The following is a 17,885-nucleotide window of genomic DNA, read 5'->3' as shown; positions in this document are numbered from 1 at the left end:
CCAGGTTGGGGTTAGGCTGTTGGAAAACCTTATGCAAATACACATGCCCAAATGCAAGGACATGCACTCTGATCACAGCCAGATAATCCAACAAGAGGAATCTGTACCTCTGTCTTTATCCACATCTGCCCATCATACCCATGAAGTTTTGCAAAACATATGAATCATGGTCTCGCCCAATGTGAGTTAAGATGCTTAACTGAATCACACTAAAACCATAAAATCCGAGTAGGAAAAAAGTCCAATTTTTCGCTGTGAAAACCACAAACATGTTTAAGAAACTATTTTTATAACTTAGGATGCAAATCTAAAGTGTAAATTTCAAATCTTATGTACAAATGTAGCAAACAACAACATTGTTTATAACTATTTCTATTAAAATGCAGGAAATGAATCATGCACGTTTGTACAACTATTTTTATTTATTTATTTATTTACACAACTGTCAGGTGTATCCAAAAGTTCCTCATCTCTGGCTTTTTTCTCTTTGGTTGCAGTCTATATTTTTGTACTGATCCAATCGATCCGCCGATACCAATATTTTTTACTTGAAAAGTCGTGATCATGGAATAACTTTGCCTTTAGTTAGTTGATTGTGATTATGATAAAACACAGGACAAATATTTTAGTCAAATAAACCTGTTTCCATTAATTAACAGTATAAAAATTAAATTATTCTTCTTGTTCTGCACACAATTGTTTTAGTAAAAAAACAACTTATTCAAAAATAACAAAAACTCAGTGCAAAATAACAAAAAGGAACAATGTAACAAAAATGTTAATAGGCTATAATAATGTAAATAACACAACAACAATGGGACATGAAGTCAGCAACAGTAGTCAGTTGAGCAAATAAGTAAATAAAAGCAACAATGTAATAATAAATATAAAAACTGCTCAGACAGGGAAATGTTGACTCATTAATTTTTCCACCCCAGAAGTGAGTCTGCATCCTACGTAACTGTCTTCTCTTCCGAGTACCGATGTATTTCAATAACGCCATTGGTTCCAGCTGTCTGATGTATCGATACTATCGATATTTAGATCGCCCAGGCCTACCCACAACTTTTCCCTCTTCCTTAGCAACCATTGACACGTCAGCTCCTGATTGTTTTTTTATCTATCTATCTATCTAGATAGCATCTGAAGCATCTTTGATTAGCATACAACCAGATATACAACCAGAGTAGCATTACCTGTTGACATTTGGGAAGGTGGTACAAACATTTGTTTCACAGAAATAGGCTGGTTGTTCCATGATGTCACATCTTATGTTTTAAAGCTAAAAGGTATGACATTACTAAGGCTAGGTATTAAAGCTAAAACCATCCTGACAATGTTCTACTTAAAGTTACAACATTTCAGTTTTGGTGTTTTTGACACACACAAAGCTAGTTCCTTGCTAGTTCCCTAGCAGGGAACTAGCTTTGCTTAATAAGGTGACAGAAACAAGGAGAAGCAGCTGTGGCAGCACAGTATGAGGGTGACTGAACCGGCCTACCGTCATCTCTTAAGCTCATTCATTGACCTCTTTTTGGTTTGATCCAAACAGAAACCAACATCTCATCACGTCAGTCTGGGTGTTTAAGCCCTTTTGTGCGGTATGTTCACATCTCAACTGTATTTTGAGTATTTGCCAAAAACGTTGACCCGTTCCTTTCATGTGGCCCCCTTAGATAAAACTCCCAAAGCTTGACACGCTGGTGTGTAACATGACCTCAAGGCCACACACACGCACTGGGATGTGACTTTCCTAAAGCCAGGCAAATTACACCTAAGGCGTCTCTAAACATCTGCTCATAATTTAGAGAATCATCGTATCTCCGATGACTTTAAAATAAAAACGAACGAGAGCACAGGTACAACCTCTTTGTCTCTGCAACCGCAAATCTGAACTAAAACAACAGATGACGCAGTGCGTGAGTCAAAAGACGACAATCAGCCCAACCTTCACATTATGAATCACGCTCATGCTTATTCAGTGTGTCCACTGAGGTGTGCAGCCCCTTCATTTAATATTTCCATAAGGTTGCATACGAGTGAGGCAGCCCCTGTAATAAGGAGGTAATGTATTCTGCGCCAATGGCAAAAAAAAAAAAAAGGTACGCTTGAAACATCCCTCACAGGAGCAGCAGTTTCCAACTTGACAGTGGACACATACATAATTAAGCCAACTTTAAAAAAAAAGAAAAAAAAGAAAAATGAATATTTCATCTCCAAACATCAAAACACCTCAATGTCTCACATAATGAGCAAGGTAAATTACTTTTATTCACAGAGGGAATATGCAACAAGGAATGCTCACTCAGAAGTTCCTAGCTTTAAAAAATATATCAGCTGGAAAAGAAGACTTATACCTCTCATTTTTGTATTTTGCCAGAGTTTCTGTGTCCTTGGAGGAACTGGATGTTTTAACTTGCATAAAGGACTAATTCTTTCCTATGATTGTTTGCCTAGCCATTTTTCTCAACTGTAATTGTGTTATTAAGCTGTATTACCATGTCAGTCGTAATGCTTTGTAGGCTGATCTGGCTATAACTCACTCTGACCTGTAATTCATGACATGTCATCCATGACTCGCCTCAGGACTTGTGGCTTTGCAGATATAGACACATGCCAGTGGTAGAGGTGCAATTATTCCATAACCTCGCAGTTGCTTATGTTTTACTACCGCGGTCTGAATGTAAGTACGGCTGTTGCCAAATTTTCTTCACTCCTCTGATGGCACAGAGGCTCTGCAGCGTCTCACCTTCCAAAGATTATGTCATAAATCTTTTCGCAGTGGTTTCAGATGGCTGTGTGGTACGGGGAAGAAAGTAGTTGCTGTGCGTGGAGATACAGCAGCTCTGCCACGCTGGAGAGAATTACTTTGACCGTCAAACCTGACTCAGTCTGGCTCCCTGTACACCTTCATAGAAGGGAATTAACCTGCCATGGCTTGAAACGCTCTGCTGAGTCCTGGTCGATACTGTCATTATCCTAAAGCAATTCTTAATTCTATTTGGCCCCGAGCTAAAGATCCTGGTATTGATCACAAAGTAGGGATGCCACGGCTACTTTTTTCTAGAGTTAAACCTCTATGTGTTGTTTAAAAAGCTCTTTGTGTATGTACACTGATCAGGCATAACATTATGACCACCATCCCAATATTGTGTAAATCTCCCTTGTGCCTCCAAAACAGTTGGGACTGATCAGAGAATGGACATTGGTCTTCTGAGGGTGTCCTGCGGTGTCTGGAAGCAGAATGTTGTTAGTGGGGGGGGTATTGGGTCCTATGAGTTGAGGGGAGGGGCCTCTGTGGATCATCCCACAGATACTTGATCAGTTTTGGGATGGCCGCTGCCATCAAGGAGTGTCATTGCTATGGGGTGGGGGTGTCTGGTCTGGTCTAGGTGGGTGTTACATGTCTAAGTAACATCCACATGAATGTCAGGTGCAAAAGTTTCCCAGCAGAACATTGAATTGTCACACAATGGTCAATGATATTTACTTCTCCTGTCAGGGGTTTTTATGTTGTGGCTGATCAGTGTGTGTAACGCAGAGCTCAATGCACTGCTGCACTCACGCGCTGCCAAAAGACAGAACATCATTTTGGATATTTAATCATATGCTTAAGAGTGATACCTAAGGATTCAATCAAGCGTTACAGACATGAGGCAGAAAATGCTCCATGAGAGTGGTACCTCTGCAACGTTTCACAGAGGGCTTCAGAAAAAAAATAAAAGGCAGCTCTCTTTCATATCCTGTTTTGTGAGATCAGAAATATTGATATTACTTGCCGAGCACTATCAGCATGAAACAGGAGCTTTCAGAGAAGCAGCAGTGACAACACCTGTACTGAAGTTCCTGATTGCATACACTTTGTTCTCAGAGCTTCTGCTATTGCCTCTCGGTGTGTGTGTGTGTGTGTGTGTGTGTGTGTGTGTGTGTGTGTGTGTGTGTGTGTGTGTGTGTGTGTGTGTGTGTGGGTGTGTGTGTGTGTGTGTGAAGACAAACAGAGAGACAGAAAAAGACAGAGGAATCTTGCTGGACTAACTGAATGCATCTTATTCTGCCTCTGTCTATCTGTCTGTCTGTCATCCACATGCACACAAATACACCCAGACGTGAGCATCGCCACCTGCCACAGACTATACACTGTGGTGTGTGACAGTGGTTAACAGAACAGGACACGCGTAGCCCCAGGTGACTCAAATTGCAAAACTAACAACACCATGCTTCATTGCACCAAGAACGCAGTGTGAAACACCAGCAGAAAGGTTGTGTGTGTGTGTGTGTGTGTGTGTGTGTGTGTGTTTGGGCCCATTTACATGTATATCTAAATGTGTTCATGGTTATGCATTTGTGTCAAATCTGACTCGTAATGTAATGCAGCAATTAGTATGGACTTAATTAGGATGCCTAAAGCGGCCTGCAGCATAAACAAACACAAATAATGCTGAAATATTGTTATCAAGGACTCTAAGTGGATTTTATTTGCAGCAGGAACTAAATTATTAGTTGCACCAAGAACCCAGCTTCTGTGGGAACTATTGGCTGTGGTAGTTTCATCAGTTTGCTGTCAATAAGAGAAGTAGCGGTAACCATAGCAGCGGCAATCGCAACCATTTCCGAGTCTGAACAATTTTCATACTTACTGGGTCTAGGGTTTCATTGGTTTAAAGTAGCTAATCAAAGTACTCACATACTGCATACATATTTAATTTCATGCTATTATAGAATATTAAAAAAATTTTAAAAATCCTTTAATTAACCACTTTTGTTTATCTGTGGTCTGGATCACCAGAAGTAGATTTTCTCCTGCTCCTGTATTCAGAATCCACTTTAAACAAACAAAAGTGCTCCATGCAGGCATGATCCGCTTTTATGAAAACTTCATTTTCGTTTATCTGCTCACTGTTTACAACATTTTCTGAACATTCTCACACCACCTGTTTTCTGACACAGACAATGTCAGTCTGGGATTATTTGTGTCATCCTTTTTAATCCAGCTGGCAGTTTGTGCCAGTAACATTTATTCGGCCAGTGAGCCTTTTTGATATTGGTTGATATTCCTGCCACATAAATCTGTTGGTTTATTCGGTCTATTAGGCTCATCAAGAGCTAAAGTAGCTAAATGATTCCAGCCAAAACATACTGCAACACTGAAGTAGCTCCAGAGCTATGTCAGACAAGGGCCATTGCAACATTTTCATAAAATACTAATATGCTAATAAAAATACTAAACATGCCATACAAACTAATATAACAGAGTAATTCACATACATGGGGTGCATCTGCCTCTGCAGTCAGTATCTTCTTTAAAAAAGTTCATAGTTTTTCAAAGAGGCATTGCAGGATTTTTTTTATTTTTTTTCACAGAGATTCAGAGAGAGTTAAAAATAAAAAGTAATGAATTATCTCCATATATATATTTTTATGTTTTATTTATTTATTTATTTTTTTTGCAGGAATTTAACACTTTCATAAACTCTAGTCAAAACTCACTGTGGGTTATCCTACAATTCCCATAATGCAACTCCAATGCCTTTTCTTTAATTCTAACTCTTATCTAAATCTCTTATCTATTATCTTTGGTTTTCAAACTTTACATAAGATAATCCCTTTTACAAACCAGTTGTATAAATCTAGAAATCAGCATCCCTTTAATACAATGAATAATCTGTTTTTATTGTTTGTTTTAGCAGCTTTTGTTCATATTTAGAGGTAAATAACTTGTTCCACCAGTGCTTGTTTGTATTATTCGTACAATTACACATCATAAGTGTGTGCATGCAGTGTTAAGAGTGACCTAAAGTCACCTTAGACCAGCCCTGTTGTGGTATTTGGATGTGTCTGACAGTGACAGCTCTGTGTGTTGTGCTGCTACAGGTTACTACACGGCCTCTGATTGGCTGCGTTCACAGACCACGGCAAAGTAGGTCCCCGGAATTTGTCGGATTGTACCATTCCCGCTTTAAAAGGGGTGTAAGACGAAAGAATGATTGTGTAATTGTGCATTTCACTCTCTAGAAACATGTATAAATAACTTGAAATTAAAGTAAACCTTCATTTCTAGCCTCTAGAAAATCACAGTTGAAAGAAAATGCCAGATAATTTAACTATATTTAACTCGGTCATAATCACCACACCCCCTCCGGACCAAGGTCGACGGTTTGGCTCAAAATGGCTGGAGAGAAACAGTTATGAGGATCGACGGTTTTACCAGGTTTTTAAGAAAAATGAGCCCGTCTCTAGTTTGAAGGCGCTCCCTCCACATAACTGGGGATCCAGGTGAGACATGTTTAAAGTTAATTCGAGGTTTCCACCTTCCCCTGCTGCGTTTAGGTGGAGAAACCGAGGCTCCAAACGGGGCTCGCTTCTTGCAGCGTTAACCACGGTAGCCTTTGAGTTGCAGCTCTGCTCTGGATTTACAGTACGAATAATATGTCTTCAAACTCCAACCACGATCTTCCCAGAAGTAGGATTGTATGTGCACAAGTGCATATCCAATAAAGAGATGTTGGTCAAGTGTCAGTGAGGTGTCATGCAGTGTGTATGTAGCTAATGCAGAGAAGGCCTGAGGTTAACCCTGCAGCTGGACATCGCAGATAGAGGATTCCCTGCAGTGTGATGCGTCCAAAGACCCAAAAAACACACTTGCTGGATTTGTTTCAAACTCAGTTCAAAGTCTGCTTTGAACTGAGTAACAGTGCGCTGCGTGCAAGCCTACATCTGCCCTCACCCTCATATCCCGAATGTCAACAAAACTGGTTGTGTACCTGTGTTGCTGCGAGGGTTACAGTGCAGCTCTGACACTGCAAAGCAGGGAGTTTGTGATGTATTTGTATGTTTTGCTGTGGACACATTTCTCACTAACTTTAATGCATTTAGGGACGTCCTGATAAAGTCTTTAAGCACCCTGATCCAATACGGTCTATTAATATTGAGCATCGACCGATCCAAGTCCCAATCTGATCTTAAATGAATTCTTAAAGTCTTTCCTTGTCTGTCAAAGTTAATGTAGTGTGGAGAGGGAAGCTCGTACACTGGCTCCAGAAAACCCGTGTTCTGTACTTCAGAAATGTTCTAGTCATCCAACTCTTCCTGGGATATTTTTTCTCCTTGACACTGTCTCCTTTAAACTTTTCTTTTAAAAGCAGCGTTCAGTGTTTGTTGTTGCTTGTGTGCAGCCTTTGCTGAGTTTTTTGGTGTTGAATCAGGTTGATAGGACTGAATGATGTTCTCCTCTGGTCACCTCAACAAACATCCACGTTGCACAATTTAATCTTTTCTGTCAAAGTTTTTGGGCACCGTTTGTCGGTAGCCAACCCCCATTAAAACAGTGGAGCAAGATATGGTTTTGACGCTATAGCGACGTGGTTTCGGTGTGTGGCAGACCTAAAATAAAAAACCTAGAAAAGATCAGGTTTGGCTGGAGCCTGATACCGATCCAATCGTTTTAAAAATGACTGGATCGGCTCCGATCAGGACATCCCTACTGCATACCAAATTTGTGCAAATTGGCCCAGAGTTTGGGCATGTTAATGATATTCAGTGTACTATGACATCTTAGACATGTGTGTGATATCTCAGGTTGTGTCAGGTCTTTGTAAGCAATGGTGACCTGTATTTACAGGAACTTCATTGCAACATGCCAGATGGTGGAACAAGGCTGTGTTTACCAATTTACACAAGACAAGTCTTCTTCCTTTTCTTTTAGTTGTTCTTCTTCTTCAAGACTTCTTCTTCTAATATTTTGGGCAGCAGTGGTGCTACTGGTTGTGTTACTGCCCTTTGTAAGATAGGATGCTTTCAGAAATGGTGGAGTCATCATACAGCTGGGTATCGCTACTGATTTTCAGAACCAATTCAGATTCACACGGCCCCAGTTCTTTGGATTCAATATAGAACATATACAATTCATACAGAGATATTTCAGTTTCAAAACAAACTGACTTAGTTGTGAGAGAGATTTATACAAACCTAGTTTTAGTCATTGGTTTCAGGGATTTGCTGGATTTGAACTCATATCTGCGCATCTTGCATATGGCTTTTCTTCTGTCCATCTCTCCCCTGTCATCATACTTCGTAAATCCAATCAGCTTCCAGGCGTCATGGTGATCTCACAGTTGATGCCTCTGTCTTCTTTTGGTTCTCCCTGACGTGTGCACTAAGCTTGTCGCCCACTCTTGCAATAGTTGTGCGAAATAAGCCGAGAGACTACAGTGTGATTTCCAAGGAGAAGAACCTGAATTTTATGAATCGATACCTTTCAAAAGGAGATCGATTTGAATTGGAAGTCTATTCTTTAAACCCAGCCCTGGTATTTGGTGTTTTCATTATATTTTATGTGTATGCTGGTTGGCTATAGTATTAAATGCTGTTATTTCTATCACCCTAATCCTTTCATAAAACCGTTATATTTCTTACATTACATCACCTCCCTGCTTGTTACCTTGCTAAAATGTTAGCCTCAGTGGCTTCTAGTGCTGTCTAGTACTTGTTGGTGCAGCCACGAGCCCACTTTACACTTTAGTTTCTCAAACAAAGTCAGATCAGATTTTTTCTTTTCTAGAATTTTCTTCTGTAGAGCAGTGGGTAGTTCAAATATTCCAAGAGCCTAGAGACTAGTATGCAATGTGTGCCACTCTTCCTGGAGTCTTTTTATATGCTGCTAGAGCTACACCTTAATGTATTCCAGGTGGGAGTAGGCTAAGGCGGAATATTTAAAGCTTTGAAACTATTTTATGCCCAACTGCCAGCGCATCCCCTACAATCCTTTGAGCCAAAAGACCCTCGTTAGCGGCTAACCGGCCTACCACCGCCTACCCTTTTCTTGATGGTGGTTGGCAAACCAGCCTGGAGGACCTCACCGCCACCTACTGCCACCGCCTACCTGCACAGCTAAAATATTATGCTCTTTATTTTACCAGGAAAGTCTCAATGAGATTAAAAAAATCGCTTTTATGTGAGCATCTGGGCCAAGACAGCCAGCAGCAGCGGCAGAAATTACAGGGTTGTGCATGAGCTAGACCCATCCTTTAGAGTTACAGCATCACAAAGTACCGCCAGGTATTGTTACTGATTTCCTGCATTGATAAGATCATGATTCACACGTTCCCTGTTTGATTGATCTTGAGATATTTCAGTTTCAAAAAATTTCTGCTGTTGCCAGTGGTTGTAGAGGTTTGTGGTATCTCTGCAGTGTTCTCTGTAGTTGGCACATCTTTCATGGGGCTTTGCTTTTGTGCAGCTTGTTTGTCGTCGTTCGTTATGTGAGAACAGCTCCCTAAGATTTAGGATGTTGTGCGACTAAGACAAAGGTGGAGCATGCTCTTTTCCCCAATTTGGCCTGGTCTGGTCTAGGTGGGTGGTACGTGAATGCCAGGTCCAAAAGTTTCCCAGGAGAACACTGAATTGTCATTAGATGGTTTAAATATTATTTATTTCTCTTGTTTAAATGTCATGGCTGAACGGTGTAGGTCTACTTTTTCAATCTGAGGTCAAAGGTCAGAGGTTAAAGCTTCAGGACAGCACTTCGAGAGCCGCCAGGACGTTTTTGTTTCACTGAAATGTTGCTCTACAGAAAGCTTGACAGAAACCACATGAGGTCTTTGGCATATTTTTTCAGGTCCATGAATTCCTGTGGCGTTTTAGAATTTCGATTAGAGAAGTGGTCTCAGTAAAACTGTCCAAATGACCGCTAATGTCTGTCCCAGTTGTTTCACCTAAAGATCAAAGTGAAACTGTAGATGAAACACCCTTGTAAAGATGGATTCTGTAGGGAGGTGAAGGAGAACATTCCCCTCCTGTCAGAGCCGTCATCTTGAAACTGGAAATCTCTCCCACTGTGGTGTACAGCGTGTTCCAGGCAGTGCTCTTGGTTTTCCTTTCGGAGTATAACAATTTATCATGTTCACTGTCTGTAGCTGTCTGTTTTTTTGTCACATTACAAAAAGATGCTGTAAAGGTCAGCCCGACCCACACTCATCTTCACCCTTTAAGCAGGGAGAGTTGACTGAAAACTCAACTTCCTTTTTCAGTTTGTATTCATTTCAGTGCAGCTCAGGCTGTAGCGCCTTGCTCAAGAGAATCTGATTGGCAGGTTCTCTTGACAGGGAATCAAGTGTTGAACTGTGTCACGGTGGTCTGATGCCATCATTTGAGCCCAGAGGTCGATTCAAATAAGTCGTCTGAGTTGCTAAGGCGGCATCACTTGGACCCACACAGAGGACAACAAGCTTTCATTGGAACACTGGAAAAATTGCTGTCCAAGCAATATTTACTGCTGATGATGGAAAGCGGGTCACACCACTCAAGTCAGCAAACGCTTCTTCTTTTTTGTGTGCATTTGTTACCGTTTTCACACTCATAACAGAAACTCCCACGACACGACTGGCTCTTGAGCATCACAGGAACCACCGCTGCTAAGTTTCCTACCACCAGTTAGTTTGAACTTACTGCGATCTCTCGGAAATCCTGCTTTTTATTTATTTCTGTTGTGAATGATTGGCTCCCCAAAAATGGTTCCTCGTAAATTTGAGGTCACATCCTTTCCATGGTGTTTTAGTGTATCTGCTCTTGTTTTTATGAAATTGTTGGGGCCTGACGTTGGGCAGCCAGGAAGATTCAGGAATCCCGATCCCATCTTAAATATATTGAATGCTTGCTGGAGCTGGTCCCAGCTAACATTTGGCAAGAGACATGGTCCACCCTGGACAAGTCATCAGTCCATCACATGGCTGCACATACACTGATCAATCATAACATCCTCTTAATGTTGTCTAGGTCTCCCTTGTGTCTCCAAATCAGTTGTGACTCATTGGATAATGGATATGAGTCTTCTGAGGGTGTCTGGCAACAGAATGTTGTTAGTGGGGGCCTTTGGGTCCTATGGGTTGAGGGCAGGGGCCTCTGTGGATCATCACACAGATACTTGATCAGCCTGTGATGTAGTGAATTGAGGCCAGGTCAACACCTTGTGCTGCTCTTAATGTTGTTTGAGTTGTTCCTCTTGTGGCTTATTTGCGTATGTGTCCACTGATAAGTAACAAGCAATCTTTGTGGAAGATGTCAACCTACGTGTCATTTAGAAATGAACACCATTGCTAAAAGACACTAACCTCTGTCTACTCAGTATTTTATGTATTCATGACTTACGTGAATGCAAATCGATTGATGATAGATGTATTGGATGACATATTGTCACCTTTTAAATATTAATGTCAGTATGGTCCTAAAAATTAAGTAGCGGTCCGGCCTGTGGTCAAATGAATGCAGAGTGGAATGTGTTAGAGGCTTATGACATCAGTATTCCTTAAATTCATCTTTTAATTATTAATAATAATCCACTGGAGTTGCTATTAATAAAAAGAATTTATCAGCTTATGACAACAACGTAATAATTAAAAGTCATACTTTAAGCTAACTTGATAAATGTTGTGGCTCCAGGTTTTCCTTGATCAATTTTTAGATGTAATGGGAATATTTTACTGTTTTCTGACATTTAATACACCTAACAATCAATTGATTCATTGCAACAAATGCGTCAGTTAAAAAAAGCAGTTTGGTGTGATGGCTACAGAGAGCTCAGAGGTTGGGATTTTAAAATTAGCGCTATAAATAATATTAATTAAAGTAGATAAGTGGCAGAATTAGTTGTTTTCTTGATTTGGGTGGAGCGGCCCTTTAAGTTGTATATGATGATGCCCCACTCTGCTTTTAGTGGCCGCTTTCTGTTTGGCCCGTGAACAATCTTTCATGTTTTTAATGAATGCAGGCCACTTGAGTTTACTGGTCCGGCATAAACAGAACTTCATCTGGGCTATCTGCTAGATTATGTGACATAGCGAATTATAAAACCAATCACATAAACATAAATCAGCTTTGATTCTGGCTCCACTTCATCGGGGGAATTACTCAGCTTCTACCTTTATTGTTCATTTCAGAGAGCGGCTTTCTCTGCTCACTTGGAAAATTGGTTAGCCTACACATTCTCCTTTCAAAGATTTTCTTTTTGCCGACTCAGAGCGTCTCTGTGGCCTTTAGATGAGTCAGTGTGAGCAACTCCCTCCCTCTCTGAACACACACACAGCAGAGTTTGCCTCGCACCTTTAAGGTTCAACGCTTGTAATGCTTAAGAAAGAAGACCTACACCGTGTGATAGGATCCATTCCTGGAATATGAGTGAGGGGAGGGGGTGCATGTTAAACACAATCCAGAGCAAAGGAACGGGAGTGTTTAGTTTTTGATGGAGAGCAGCTCCAGTGTGGTTTCACATGTGGCTAGATGAAGAGGGTGGAAGCAGGCAGAGGAAACTTAGATGCTTGTCTAACATTTCCGCTCAATCATAACCAAGATCATGTTACCATAATACACACACACACACACACACACACGATTGCTGCACTCAAGCGCTGCTCATTGCCAGGCTTTGAAGAAACAGTCTAAAGTAGTAGCAACAAAAATAAAAAGCTGAGAGCGTTCCCAAACCTTGTTGACATTTTACACGAGGGGATATGATAAAAACATTCAGCCAGTCATTCTGCATGGAATAGCTTGCAGGTCGGACTGTGTGGCTGCTAATGATTGTGTTCTTCTGACTTAAGTCTCGCTGCGAGGCTTGGCCTACTTTTTCCATTTAAAGCGCTTTTGCATTATATAGGCGCTACGACACTGAATTAAGATGCCGCTCTTTCCTGAAACGACAGTCTTTTCCAGAGATTGGGGTTCTCTTTTCTACAACGCCATTTTCATTTGGTGGGCAACATACAAACAATATAAATATACATTCCAACCCCTTGTTTTGTTTTTTGATAAGTAGATGAAATACAGTAACCCTTTATTTGTGTTGCAGCAGCAGATTGTTTTTAAGGAACGCCAGCACAAAAACTATAGAAATTAAATACAATATGCGTAAGACATTAGAACTACAAAACTACTTCACGTGTCCCTTCACAAAACGAGAATTACACATGTTATGTTATTTATTCATCAATTATTTAAATAATTAATATTTTTTTTATTATTTATGTAATATATTCATGCAAATTTATACAGCTAATGGCACATGGTGGCATTAAAGAGGAAATAATAAATAAATTAATATGCAAACAAATACATAAATAAAATAATAAAAAAATCCTCCAAATGTAATACCCAATTAGTCAACAGGCAGGGTTGACTAATTGGGTTGGTTTATCTTTTCTTTAAGGAAGGACATACCATTCCTGAGCCACCAAGAAATACTTTTTTCTTTTTCTTTTTTTTTTTGTTTTAAAAGAAACCGAAAGTCCTGATACCAAATTAGAAAGTCCCTCAGCATGTTGAGCCCACTCCTTTTTTCAGCCCTACCTGAATTCTGAGAAGCTGATATGTTTCACGTCTGTTAAGTGCTGCCCAAAGAAGTCAAGAGTGGCGGATTAAAGAACAAGGAAAATGCATCTCCAGCCTGAATAATGAATGGGGACCATATTGTGGATGGAAAATGGAGGATGTGGTTCAGTAATAGTCGTCTGGTGAACATTTCTTGCTCGACTCTTGTTTCCAAGAAAAAGTTAATGAAAATTACATGTGAAGCCCTAATGACTGAGTTTAACAGAAGTTACAGGCTACAGGCGGCGGACAGAGGCATATTATTATTGTTGTTATTATTATTACTATTATTATATCAGGGCCGCTTCTCTGACTATTAACATATTTCCTGCCTATGTTCCACTTCTTGAAAACCATTTTCTTTCGCAGTACGCATGGTTGCATGTCGTCATGTGGCAACATCATGTGGGGTTTGATGAGAGAGGACTGCAGTGTTGACCCTGAATGGTAACTGTGACTGCTGGTAGTGTTTAGACCTGTCATTATGATGCGTTTATGATCCATCACATGTAAAAAAAAAAAAAAGAAAAAAGTGTCACAAGTCACTGGGGTCCTTTTACTGCATTTAACCCTTTAACACCTAAAACCAAATGTATCTGTGGACTTTTATCCTTATTTTGATAAAAAAAAAGGTCAAAAAATTTCCCATTTTTCCCACTTTTGCCCATTTGTCCAGAATACCTGGTTATTTACAATTTACTGCATGGTATAGGATTGTACTTTATGGGAGAGGCACAACTGTCATGACGCCACATTAAATCGCAACGTCTACATGCACCAAAACTACCTTATTTGCTCCGGTTTTCCTTGCTGTTGTTTGGAGAATTTCTCCGTAAAGAGGGATCCATTGCAAAGCCACATATAGTTGTAGAAACGTTGTAGTACGTATCCCAGGCCTATGCATGGCGCTGTTTCTGCTACAGAAACTTTCTGCCAAAAAGACAAGAGGCGGAGCGTGCACATCAACCCTATGTGCCGTATACAAACATACATTCTGGATTACAATCCATAACTCTTTTTGTCTCATCGCTCATCACAACAGTATATATTGCACTAGCCACCCAGCAAGGGTCAATATCCGATGCAGCACTGTCACAAGCCTGTAGTCCACCATTGATGTTGTTGTTATGAGGGCTAGAGGGTCGATGGTCGAGCCATGACATCATTGTGTTCGTATCAGGTGTCCACACGGATGAAAGAAAGAAACCGCACAGGCTGCATATTTGTCTTTTTCATCGTGGGACCTGATGCAAAAAGGTGTGGTTACAGTCACCGAAAAATCTTGATCCATCATGACGGTCGACCCAAATATGCAAGACTTATCGGATATGTGTGGATGTGGCCTTAAAAACCCTGTGTTAATTTGATGCTTGTGCTGGACATGTTCAAGGAACCCTAAAGCAACGTGCAGGTCTTTCCTGTAAAACATCGGTTGAGATCTGTGAACAAAGACTTTAAAAAGGGAAGTTGTGCTCTTCCTCTGTCATGAAGAAGTGGCTTTTGTGGCTATTACCTGCCATGAGTTATTGTAATGAGGGCTTTTCTCATCATGTTCTATTCATGGAAAGGAATTTTCAAGCATATATGTTGCATTACTTTTCTTCTTCTTTCTTGTTCGGCTGGGTATTTCTCTAAAGGTCTATTTTCCGTGCAGAAACGTAAATAGCATGTGTAATGTTTGCTAGAAATAGAAGGGTTTCCACCAGTGTATTGAAAATCCAGACACATCCTCGGACTATGTTGACATCTGGTATTTTTTATTTTTTTTTAATGATTTCAGTTTTTAAAAATATATAGTTTTTTTTGTGATGGAAATGGATGTAATGGTTGGAAGGTTCACTAGCCACATTTGCTGGTTAAAAAGTGATCAGTGTTCTTTAGCTTACTGTGAGTGACTCTTGAACCTTGATTCTTCCAGTTACCACAAGCTACCGTTACCATAGCTAACTAGCCAAACATTCGGTAACACAGATGCTCTCTTTGGGACATTTTGGGATAATGTCAAAAAAAAAAACAAAACTAAAGGCTATCTTCAGACTGCCAAATAACTATGGCGATGGCAGTAAAAAGTAGACTGCTAACATATGCGTCTCCACCAAACAGAGCAAACTTCATCCAGCCTTCAGCCACCAGGACCAGCATTAAGTATGGTGGTTGGAGATTATCATTCAATACTACACTGTAAAAAGTGACCTATAGAATTTACCCAATAAATCAGAGGTAACAATTTGCATTGACTTTGTTGGGGTAGATTCGATTCCATATATTGAGTATAAAGTAACTGAAATAAAAAGCTAAGAAATTCTTAAATAAATTGGGTAAAATTTACCTCACATTTATGTATCTATTCTACTGTCACTTACTCATTGAAATCGGGTAAAATTATCTCTTGTTTGCTAGTAGGTAATACCTGATAATTACTAATCAAAGTAAATAAATATCAGTCAGTAACCATTACTCATTCAGAGAAGGTAAGATGTACCTCCCCCTCCCCCCAAAAAGACTTTCAGATGGTTCATGATTTCAGTGTTTTTAATCCATAAAATCATCATCAAAGAAAGAAGTGCAGTGAGTCTCTGCTTGTGGAGGACAGATGAGAGGAACTGAAGAGAGGGCAAATAGTGAGGGCCCACATACACAGCTTCTGCCTGCAACAGAAATAAGAACAAACAAAGAAAAAAAAATACACAAAAGAAATTATCAGACATGTACTTGGAAAGACAAATATATATGGGATAATGTGTAGTTCAGAGGTTGTTATCTTCATTTTAACCTCAAAAACAAGAGATTATGGATCAGTTATGTTTGTTTTTCAATGCAGCGATTTGTCCAGATGGTTAACAGCCATGGTGGCCCAGCGTCAGATTTAAACTTTCGTTTCAAGTAATGGCACATTACACAGACGTACGCCGAATACAAGTGAAGTGTAATATCTCATCATTTCATAAATTAGCATTTGCATTCGCGCTATTACACAGAGGCCCTATGTAAAATAGCTTACCTTCACTTCTGTGGATGGCAGCAAGAGAGAGGAAGACGGCAGAGTTTCTTGTCCCGCTCTCTCAAACATGCGGTCTGACGCATGCGCAATGGTTTGCATAGATTATGTTTACCACTCTCCAAAATCACTTCTTACAGTGTACCAACTTGATCTAATACCGCAACGCCATGTGCTGAGTCCACTCAGGGAAAGGGTTAGGGTTAGTGAGTTTCTGGTGTTGGATCACCAAAACATTTCTGGAGAAGAGAACACAGGTTCTCTACAGGTACAAGCTCCACACTACATTTACTCTGCCAAAAATATTTATTGGACTAAATGCCATCGACTCTAGGAGAATACAAGGAAGACGAGAAAAGACTTGAGGAATCTATAGGGGATGAGATTTAGTTTATTTAAGATTGGATTGGGGCTCAAATCGGCTGATACTCAATATTAAACGATCGATATATCAGATCGACGGCACAAAAAACTTGGTCGGTACATCCCCACTTGTTACAGCCATAGTGGTAGTCGTAAGAAAAATGTGCAAAAGTCATTTTATTTTGTATTCTGACAAAATCGCCTTCTCTCTTTTATATTTCTTATATGATTTATTCATAATAAAGTTAAATTCGTAAAGAAAATGTAATTTGCTGTGATAGCTGCCTCGGTGGAACAAGTTAGGAGGAACTTGGTGTAACCAGCAAGGTTTTTCTACACCTCGGAGAGTAAAGCAGGACAGAACCTGTGGTATGTGTCTTAGTAATATTGTGCTCTATTGGTGCATATTCATCAAGTTAAATTGGCATGAAAAGAACCAGTTGATATATAAATGCTGGGGCTTTAGGGGCCCCTGGAATTATGCAAGCAAGCCCCTTAAGCTAATTTCTGCAGTCTTGCTTTTACTTGTGTTTACGATGCTCAGGTTTCATGGTGTTAGTTTTAGTTTAGAAAAATAAAAAAATTGGCCTAAAAGAACCTGGAAATCATAATATATTTAATATGAAATAAAAGCCGAAGCAGGTTAATTACAGGTTAAATATTTTTGGCCTCGAATGGAGGATACATTCATTCACGTCCGCCAGTCTCAGTATCTCAATTAGCTCCAGACATCAGGGAGAAGAGAAGTCATTTGAGGCCCATGTGTGTTTATTCAGTTTGAGAGCTTGTGAATTTGAAACCAGGACCCCCACGCCTCATCGTCCCTGTGAGGCCCCTCCCACTCCGGCGGTGGGTGTGGCACGTGCATTAAAAGACAGCAAAGAGACGTTCACGCTCATCCCCTGTTATTTGGCCGCTTCCCAAATATCTCCCCACCCACATCATGCCCACAACACTCTCTCGTTGCTCATTTTTCTCTCATCTCCCTTCGTATCTCTGCTCCAGACACATTTGTGTGTCTCCCTCTCCCTCTCTCTCTCTCCACATCCCACAGCTATGATTTAGGCGTCAGGGCTGCTCCTGCTCCCTCCCAGCCCCTGGATCGAGTTACCCTGCCATTACTCAGTCGTTCCCCCTGCGAGGGTGCTCCATGTCAGGCTTTGCGGAG

At 40.3% G+C, this 17,885-nt stretch overlaps 1 protein-coding gene across 1 annotated transcript in view; it reads left to right on the top strand.

Annotated features, from left to right (window-relative positions):
• Positions 1-6,148: 6,148 nt before the first annotated feature.
• znf438 (zinc finger protein 438) overlaps positions 6,149-17,885 on the top strand; it is a 49,503-nt gene continuing 37,766 nt past the window's right edge. The window contains exon 1 of the mRNA XM_047568385.1: positions 6,149-6,273. The gene's annotated coding sequence lies outside the window, so the exon portion shown is untranslated. The remainder of the gene's footprint in view (positions 6,274-17,885) is intronic.

Source organism: Mugil cephalus, chromosome 18 (assembly GCF_022458985.1).
Source record: "Mugil cephalus isolate CIBA_MC_2020 chromosome 18, CIBA_Mcephalus_1.1, whole genome shotgun sequence".
NCBI lineage: Eukaryota > Metazoa > Chordata > Actinopteri > Mugiliformes > Mugilidae > Mugil > Mugil cephalus.
The sequence above is the reverse complement of the archived record's forward strand: the minus strand, read 5'-3'. Positions and strand labels throughout refer to the sequence as shown.